Raw genomic sequence first — 9,208 nt, 5'->3', positions numbered from 1 at the left:
CCACTTACCCACACCAGATCAGACCTCTGATCCTACAGCCCCTCTGTCAGCCACGTACCCACATCAGATCAGACCTCTGACCCTGCAGCCCCTTTGTCAGCCACGTACCCACATCAGATCCGACCCCAGATCCTACAGCCCGTCTGTCAGCCACTTACCCACATCAGATGAGACCTCTGATCCTACAGCCTATTTGTCAGCCATGTACCTACATCAGATCAGACCTCTGATCCTACAGCCCTTCTGTCAGCCACATACCCACATCAGATCAGACCTCTGACCCTGCAATGTAATAATTACATTGTAGCTATTTTAGGACTTATTTTTATTTTACAGGCAACTTTGTATTTATTTTAACTAGGTATATACGTGTAACAACATCTTACACGCTTACTTAAGGAGCAGATACTAACGCAATTCAACTGAAATGTTACCATTAGCAACACAATATACTTTTTGCTGGTTATTATAGATGGCCCTAGTGCCCGTATAATGTTGGAACTATAATTAAAGTGATATACACCTACATTTAAGTTGACTCACATGGCACAATTATTAACCTCATATTACTATTAACAAAATCAGTTGATATTTGAGGTGTAAATGCAGGGTTTTGTTTAGAAATGATGGTAACAACTATTCACAGTGAACATTACAGGGAGTGCAGAATTATTAGGCAAGTTGTATTTTTGAGGATTAATTTTATTATTGAACAACAACCATGTTCTCAATGAACCCAAAAAACTAATTAATATCAAAGCTGAATAGTTTTGGAAGTAGTTTTTAGTTTGTTTTTAGTTATAGCTATTTTAGGGGGATATCTGTGTGTGCAGGTGACTATTACTGTGCATAATTATTAGGCAACTTAACAAAAAACAAATATATACCCATTTCAATTATTTATTTTTACCAGTGAAACCAATATAACATCTCAACATTCACAAATATACATTTCTGACATTCAAAAACAAAACAAAAACAAATCAGTGACCAATATAGCCACCTTTCTTTGCAAGGACACTCAAAAGCCTGCCATCCATGGATTCTGTCAGTGTTTTGATCTGTTCACCATCAACATTGCGTGCAGCAGCAACCACAGCCTCCCAGACACTGTTCAGAGAGGTGTACTGTTTTCCCTCCTTGTAAATCTCACATTTGATGATGGACCACAGGTTCTCAATGGGGTTCAGATCAGGTGAACAAGGAGGCCATGTCATTAGATTTTCTTCTTTTATACCCTTTCTTGCCAGCCACGATGTGGAGTACTTGGACGCGTGTGATGGAGCATTGTCCTGCATGAAAATCATGTTTTTCTTGAAGGATGCAGACTTCTTCCGGTACCACTGCTTGAAGAAGGTGTCTTCCAGAAACTGGCAGTAGGACTGGGAGTTGAGCTTGACTCCATCCTCAACCCGAAAAGGCCCCACAAGCTCATCTTTGATGATACCAGCCCAAACCAGTACTCCACCTCCACCTTGCTGGCGTCTGAGTCGGACTGGAGCTCTCTGCCCTTTACCAATCCAGCCACGGGCCCATCCATCTGGCCCATCAAGACTCACTCTCATTTCATCAGTCCATAAAACCTTAGAAAAATCAGTCTTGAGATATTTCTTGGCCCAGTCTTGACGTTTCAGCTTGTGTGTCTTGTTCAGTGGTGGTCGTCTTTCAGCCTTTCTTACCTTGGCCATGTCTCTGAGTATTGCACACCTTGTGCTTTTGGGCACTCCAGTGATGTTGCAGCTCTGAAATATGGCCAAACTGGTGGCAAGTGGCATCTTGGCAGCTGCACGCTTGACTTTTCTCAGTTCATGGGCAGTTATTTTGCGCCTTGGTTTTTCCACACGCTTCTTGCGACCCTGTTGACTATTTTGAATGAAACGCTTGATTGTTCGATGATCACGCTTCAGAAGCTTTGCAATTTTAAGAGTGCTGCATCCCTCTGCAAGATATCTCACTATTTTTGACTTTTCTGAGCCTGTCAAGTCCTTCTTTTGACCCATTTTGCCAAAGGAAAGGAAGTTGCCTAATAATTATGCACACCTGATATAGGGTGTTGATGTCATTAGACCACACCCCTTCTCATTACAGAGATGCACATCACCTAATATGCTTAATTGGTAGTAGGCTTTCGAGCCTATACAGCTTGGAGTAAGACAACATGCATAAAGTAAAATACTCATTTGCCTAATAATTCTGCACTCCCTGTATATCTATGACAACCTTTAGGGGAACTATATATTTGGGCCAATAATATACATGTGCAATAATATTTAGTTAAGGGATAGTTTGTATTTACAGACTATGTACTAGCATTATCTAATTTGCACCTACTATTCAGTTACCTTCAAATAATAATGACTTTCTGATTGGAACACAGTGAACAATAATTAATAAGCTTGATAATTCCTGATCAAGGGCGGTTTATTATAATCGCTTTGTGGCCTTACACCAGTGATTTTTTTCTATCACAATACTCAATATCACATAGTGCCCCTGGTGGTAATATTTACAGCCTTTAACACAACGTTAGTGGCATTTACCTGCTCCCTTACCAGAGCCAATATTATCAGAAATAATCAGGACTATAGTGTGGTTCACGCCTTTATAACCAGTTTTCTTACTGGAACATTGCCAACATTTTAGTTTTAAACATACCCTGATTTTAACATATTCTAATAAAGTTTAATTTTTAATGTGTGTGACTTTTTTCCAGAATCCTAGTAATCTAAGGTACCTATTTGAGTGCTTATATAGTGTCTTTTTTTGCTTAGTTTCTTTAACTAACAATTTTCAGAATCCAAATCCATTTCGTCAGGGAATCTAGAGCAAATAAGAAAGGAGACATATTTAGATACTGACCTTCAAGAAGTTATTAAGTACATAAAAGAAGGTTGGCCCGAGAGCCGGGCAACCTGGATGTCTTTAAGTTCTTACCAGTCAGAAAGGTCACAGCTCACGGAACTGGATGGGTTGGTGCTGTTCCAGGACCACATTGTTATTCCTGTTAGCATGCGGCAGGAGATGTTAAGCAGGATTCATGATGGTCACTTGGGCATTATAAAGTGCAGAGAAAGGGCAGCTACGGCAGTATGGTGGCTGGGATCAGTTCCGAGATCGCAAGCCATGCGTCAAAATGTGCCTTTTGCCGGGAACGCCGGCCTACTCAGAGAAGGGAGCCCTTGAATTATACTCCACTGCCTGCAGGCCCGTGGCAGAAAATAGCTGCTGATTTGTGCAAACTGCATGGGAAAAAGTACCTAGTCATGATTGACTACTATTCAAGGTATTTGGAGATTGCACCCTTGAATGAGATCACAAGTCAAGCCATTATCACTTGTCTCAAGAGTTTGTTTGCCCTGGTGGGGCATACCAATGGAGTTAGTGAGTGATAACGGAATGCAGTTTGCTTCCACGGAGTTCTGTTCTTTCAGCAGTGAATATGATTTTGTCCATTCTACGTTGAGTCCACATTACCCGCAGGCCAATGGAATGGCTGAAAGGGCAGTTCAAACAACAAAGTTCATTTTGAATTAATCTGAGCCGTACCTAGCCCTCTTGGCCTATAGGGCGACTCCCATTCAAGCCCGGCACAGCTGATGCTAGGACATCAGATTTGCACCACTTTACCCTCTGTGGGTGTCTTCCGGCCAACTAGCTCTGTTCCTCGGGACAAGGTCCTTAGGAGGGATGAAGAGGCTAAAAGAGGCTATCGATTCTTCTATGACAGGAAACACTCTGTGAGGCCCTTGCAAGAGCTGAATGTGGGGCAAAGTGTCAGAGTTAAACTGGATGATGAGAAGAAATGGAAGATGCCTGCTACAGTAATTGGACCCTCTCCAGAACCAAGGTCTTATGTAGCCCTTACTGATGGAAGGACAGTCACACGTCGAAATCGAAAACTTCTTCAGCCAGTACCTGAGAGTTTGGGACTGGATCCCCTGTTTTAAGATGGGTGCCTTCCCCTCAGCAAGATCACAGTGGGGATACTTCTTTGCTTCCAGCAGACTCTCAATCACCTTCTTCTGTATCAGAGGACAGTTCATCTAAAATTACATCAAGTGGAAGGGTGGTGAAACTTCCAACCCGATATCGTGATTAGCACTAGTTAGAGCAGTGACCGGAAGTATGGGCAGAATAATCCCATGGTCACTGTAGACTAGGGTATTCTACCCCGATGTTCAAGTCAGGATTGTATTTCATGTTGTTTATGTATATCCTCTTTAACTTGTACGGGTTCTAATATGATTTTTACTGTAAGAAGTTTATTGAGCTAGTACTGAATTTTTGCCCAATATTGTCGTATTTTAGGACACTCCCATAAACAATGTAACAGATTTGCCCTTATTTTATTACACTTATAACAATTTCCTTGTTGGGGGGGGGGGGGCAGATACTTAATCTCTCTGGTGTCAGATAGAAATTGTTAATTATTTTTAGTTGGGACTCTCTCCAGCTAATCAAGTTGGTGGCTTCCTCCACTTTTCTTATACTCTGTGTAATATTCTCGGCTTGTAAAAGATTAAAATACTTCAAGAATCGTTCTCGGGCCTGATTAATATGATATTGTCCAATGCTTTCCATCAAGGTTTGATACCAGAATGAAATTGAGTGGAACCCCGCCTGGTAAAGTTTCAGCCAGGACTCTATCGGTTTTTGCCCCAATCATATCCAAATTTATATATTTGTTCCTGAACATAGTGTTGCGCTTGTAAGTATGCATAAAAATTCTGCCGGGGTATATCAAATTTATCTACAAGATATTCAAATGATCAAATTTTGGTATTTTCTCCGGTTCTAAGCTGCCTGAATTCTGTTAACCCTTTCTCGAACCAACCACTTGTAATGGCTGGTTAATTATTGCGCTCCCACAAACGGGCAAAATTGAGCTCCACTTGTAATCTAGCCATTAGTATTTAAAATGTTAATTCTCATAGAATTCAATATAAGGGGAATCAACATTTAAATTCAAATGTTACAAATAAATATTTGACTGTTACATTTGAAATTGGAAAGTTAACTTTCAAGATTCGAATATTACACTCCATATTACAATGTAAACATTTGTTCTATAGAAACCTTCAAATGGCAGAACAAATGTCAAGTAGAACATTTGTTCTACTTTTAGTATATTAAAATACAATCCCTTTCAATCCCTTTTTCTAGATAGACTTGTTATCTAAGTCACTAGTTTAGTAGTTTACTTTTTATTTGAGTTATACATATTCAAGATGATTGCTGTTGGATTACTAATATGGCGCATCTTTTTCTTTAATGTATTATCTTTATCACTGATGACTGCATATTTTGGCCCGAGGATCAAAACCTAAAGCTATGAGGTGGTAAAATATTCAAGGTGATCCGCCGCTATGTCAAGCAAGCCTGACAAAATATTCCAAGCTCTTGACATAGCAGCATCACAGAGAAGCGTTTACTATACATGCAATAGGTCGGTGATGCTGGCTATAGACAATACCCAGCATCGCCGACCATATTAGCAATGCAAAGTAAAGGATCCCTTGAATATAACTGCTGTGTGCGCCTAAACACTAATCTTAATACACCTAAACCGAAGTACCACACGATCGCAAACTAACTAACTAACACTACACTATTAATGATCTAAACCGCCACATACCCAATGCAAGTTGCTAACTATTAACCCCTATGTCTCCATATACCCACAGCAAGTTGCTAATTATTAGCCGCCATATACCCATGTAAGTCGCTAAATATTAACCCCTATGCTGCCATATACCCACTGCAAGTCTCTAACTATTAACCCCTATGCCACCATATACCAACTGCAAGTCGCTAACTATTAACTGCCATATACCTACCTCAATAAACTAACAATTAACCCCTATGAGGTCCATTTATCAAGCTCTGAATGAAGCTTGAGGGCCTGTGTTTCTGGCGAGTTTTCAGACTCGCCAGAAACACAAGTTATGGAGCAGCGGTCTAAAGACCACTGCTCCATAACCCTGTCCGCCTGCTCTGATGAGGCGGACAGGAATCGCCACAATTCAACACGATCGTGTACGTTCGGGTTGATTGACACCCCCTGCTGATTGGCCGCAAGTCTGCAGACGGCGGTGTTGCACCAGCAGCTCTTGTGAGCTGCTGGTGCAATGCTGAATACGGAGAGCATATTGCTCTCCACATTCAGTGATGTCTGTCGGACCTGATCCGCACTGTCGGATCAGGTCCGACAGACATTTGATAATTTCGGCCTCTATTTCTCTAACTATAAACCCCTATGCCACCACATACCCACCACAAGTATCTAACTATTAACCCCTTTGCTGCCACATACCCCAAATTCAAAATAACCTAACACCTAAACCCCCTCTAATCTAAACCCCCTAAGTTTCAATAAAAATCTACATTTATAAAAAATATTAAACCTAAACCGCCACAAAAGAAAATACAATAGTCCTTAAAAGGGCCTTTTCTAGGGCATTGACCTAAAGTGATCAGTTCTTTAGGAAAAAAATACCACCCCCACATATACAGGGAGTGCAGAATTATTAGGCAAATGAGTATTTTGACCACATCATCCTCTTTATGCATGTTGTCTTACTCCAAGCTGTATAGGCTCGAAAGCCTACTACCAATTAAGCATATTAGGTGATGTGCATCTCTGTAATGAGAAGGGGTGTGGTCTAATGACATCAACACCCTATATCAGGTGTGCATAATTATTAGGCAACTTCCTTTCCTTTGGCAAAATGGGTCAAAAGAAGGACTTGACAGGCTCAGAAAAGTCAAAAATAGTTAGATATCTTGCAGAGGGATGCAGCACTCTTAAAATTGCAAAGCTTCTGAAGCGTGATCATCGAACAATCAAGCGTTTCATTCAAAATAGTCAACAGGGTCGCAAGAAGCGTGTGGAAAAACCAAGGCGCAAAATAACTGCCCATGAACTGAGAAAAGTCAAGCGTGCAGCTGCCAAGATGCCACTTGCCACCAGTTTGGCCATATTTCAGAGCTGCAACATCACTGGAGTGCCCAAAAGCACAAGGTGTTCAATACTCAGAGACATGGCCAAGGTAAGAAAGGCTGAAAGACGACCACCACTGAACAAGACACACAAGCTGAAACGTCAAGACTGGGCCAAGAAATATCTCAAGACTGATTTTTCTAAGGTTTTATGGACTGATGAAATGAGAGTGAGTCTTGATGGGCCAGATGGATGGGCCCGTGGCTGGATTAGTAAAGGGCAGAGAGCTCCAGTCCGACTCAGACGCCAGCAAGGTGGAGGTGGAGTACTGGTTTGGGCTGGTATCATCAAAGATGAGCTTGTGGGGCCTTTTTGGGTTGAGGATAGAGTCAAGCTCAACTCCCAGTCCTACTGCCAGTTTCTGGAAGACACCTTCTTCAAGCAGTGGTACAGGAAGAAGTCTGCATCCTTCAAGAAAAACATGATTTTCATGCAGGACAATGCTCCATCACACGCGTCCAAGTACTCCACAGCATGGCTGGAAAGAAAGGGTATAAAAGAAGAAAATCTAATGACATGGCCTCCTTGTTCACCTGATCTGAACCCCATTGAGAACCTGTGATCCATCATCAAATGTGAGATTTACAAGGAGGGAAAACAGTACACCTCTCTGAACAGTGTCTGGGAGGCTGTGGTTGCTGCTGCACGCAATGTTGATGGTGAACAGATCAAAACACTGACAGAATCCATGGATGGCAGGCTTTTGAGTGTCCTTGCAAAGAAAGGTGGCTAAATTGGTCACTGATTTGTTTTTGTTTTGTTTTTGAATGTCAGAAATGTATATTTGTGAATGTTGAGATGTTATATTGGTTTCACTGGTAAAAATAAATAATTGAAATGGGTATATATTTGTTTTTTGTTAAGTTGCCTAATAATTATGCACAGTAATAATCACCTGCACACACAGATATCCCCCTAAAATAGCTAAAACTAAAAACAAACTAAAAACTACTTCCAAAACTATTCAGCTTTGATATTAATGAGTTTTTTGGGTTCATTGAGAACATGGTTGTTGTTCAATAATAAAATTAATCCTCAAAAATACAACTTGCCTAATAATTCTGCACTCCCTGTACATTAAAGTTACCCCACCCCCCAAAAACAACAAAATCTAACTAAAAAAATTCTAGGCTCGAAGATAAAAGTTAAAATAAAAAACCTTATTCTTAAAAATAAAAAACCCACCCCAAAAAATCCCTAACTAACCCCAAAAGTGGTACTCACCGTTGGGTAATCCAGCTCCTCTTCTTTGCGGCAGCAGAGTGGCCTCTTCCGCCATCTCCACTCCGCATCTTCTTTTCTTTGGCTCTCTTCAGGGAGCCCTCCTCTTCATGCGGTCGCCGCCGCAAACTAAAATTCTGGAAGTGCAGAACCCCAATATATAGAGGTACCACTTCATCCTGATTGGATGATTTTAAATCATTCAATTGCTAATGGATTTTAAATTCTAATTATCCTTTTCTATTGTATGATTAGAATTTAAATTTAAAAACCTTCTTGCTATTCGCTAACTGAGCAACGCATTTAAGTCAAAATTAAACATTCATGATTACTGTGTCGCAACACAGTGTTTACTGGGTTGCGAGCACCATTCCCTAGAGTCTAGACCACAGCATCTGTATACAGACTTTGATGTTACTTGACTTACGCTAATGGCTTAACAGTGGCCAACTAATGAGAGCCGAGTATGCAGAACTAGCCATTCCCCACCTCCATACACCTACTGTTAAAGGGATAGTCTACACCAACATTTTTATTGTTTAAAAAGATAGATAATCTCTTTATTACCCATTCCCCAGTTTTGCATAACCAATACAGTTATATTAATATATGTTTTACCTCTGTGATTACCTTGTATCTAAGCCTCTGCAGACTGCCCCCTTATCTCAGTGCTTTTGACAGACATGCAGTTTAGCCAATCAGTACAGACTCCTAAATAACTCCACGGGAATGAGCACAATGTTATCTACAGGGAGTGCAGAATTATTAGGCAAGTTGTATTTTTGAGGATTAATTTTATTATTGAACAACAACCATGTTCTCAATGAACCCAAAAAACTCATTAATATCAAAGCTGAATAGTTTTGGAAGTAGTTTTTAGTTTGTTTTTAGTTTTAGCTATTTTAGGGGGATATCTGTGTGTGCAGGTGATTATTACTGTGTATAATTATTAGGCAACTTAACAAAAAACAAATATATACCCATTTC

Source organism: Bombina bombina, unplaced genomic scaffold (assembly GCF_027579735.1).
Source record: "Bombina bombina isolate aBomBom1 unplaced genomic scaffold, aBomBom1.pri scaffold_939, whole genome shotgun sequence".
In the NCBI taxonomy this organism is placed as follows: domain Eukaryota; kingdom Metazoa; phylum Chordata; class Amphibia; order Anura; family Bombinatoridae; genus Bombina; species Bombina bombina.
This window is presented reverse-complemented; position numbering follows the sequence as displayed.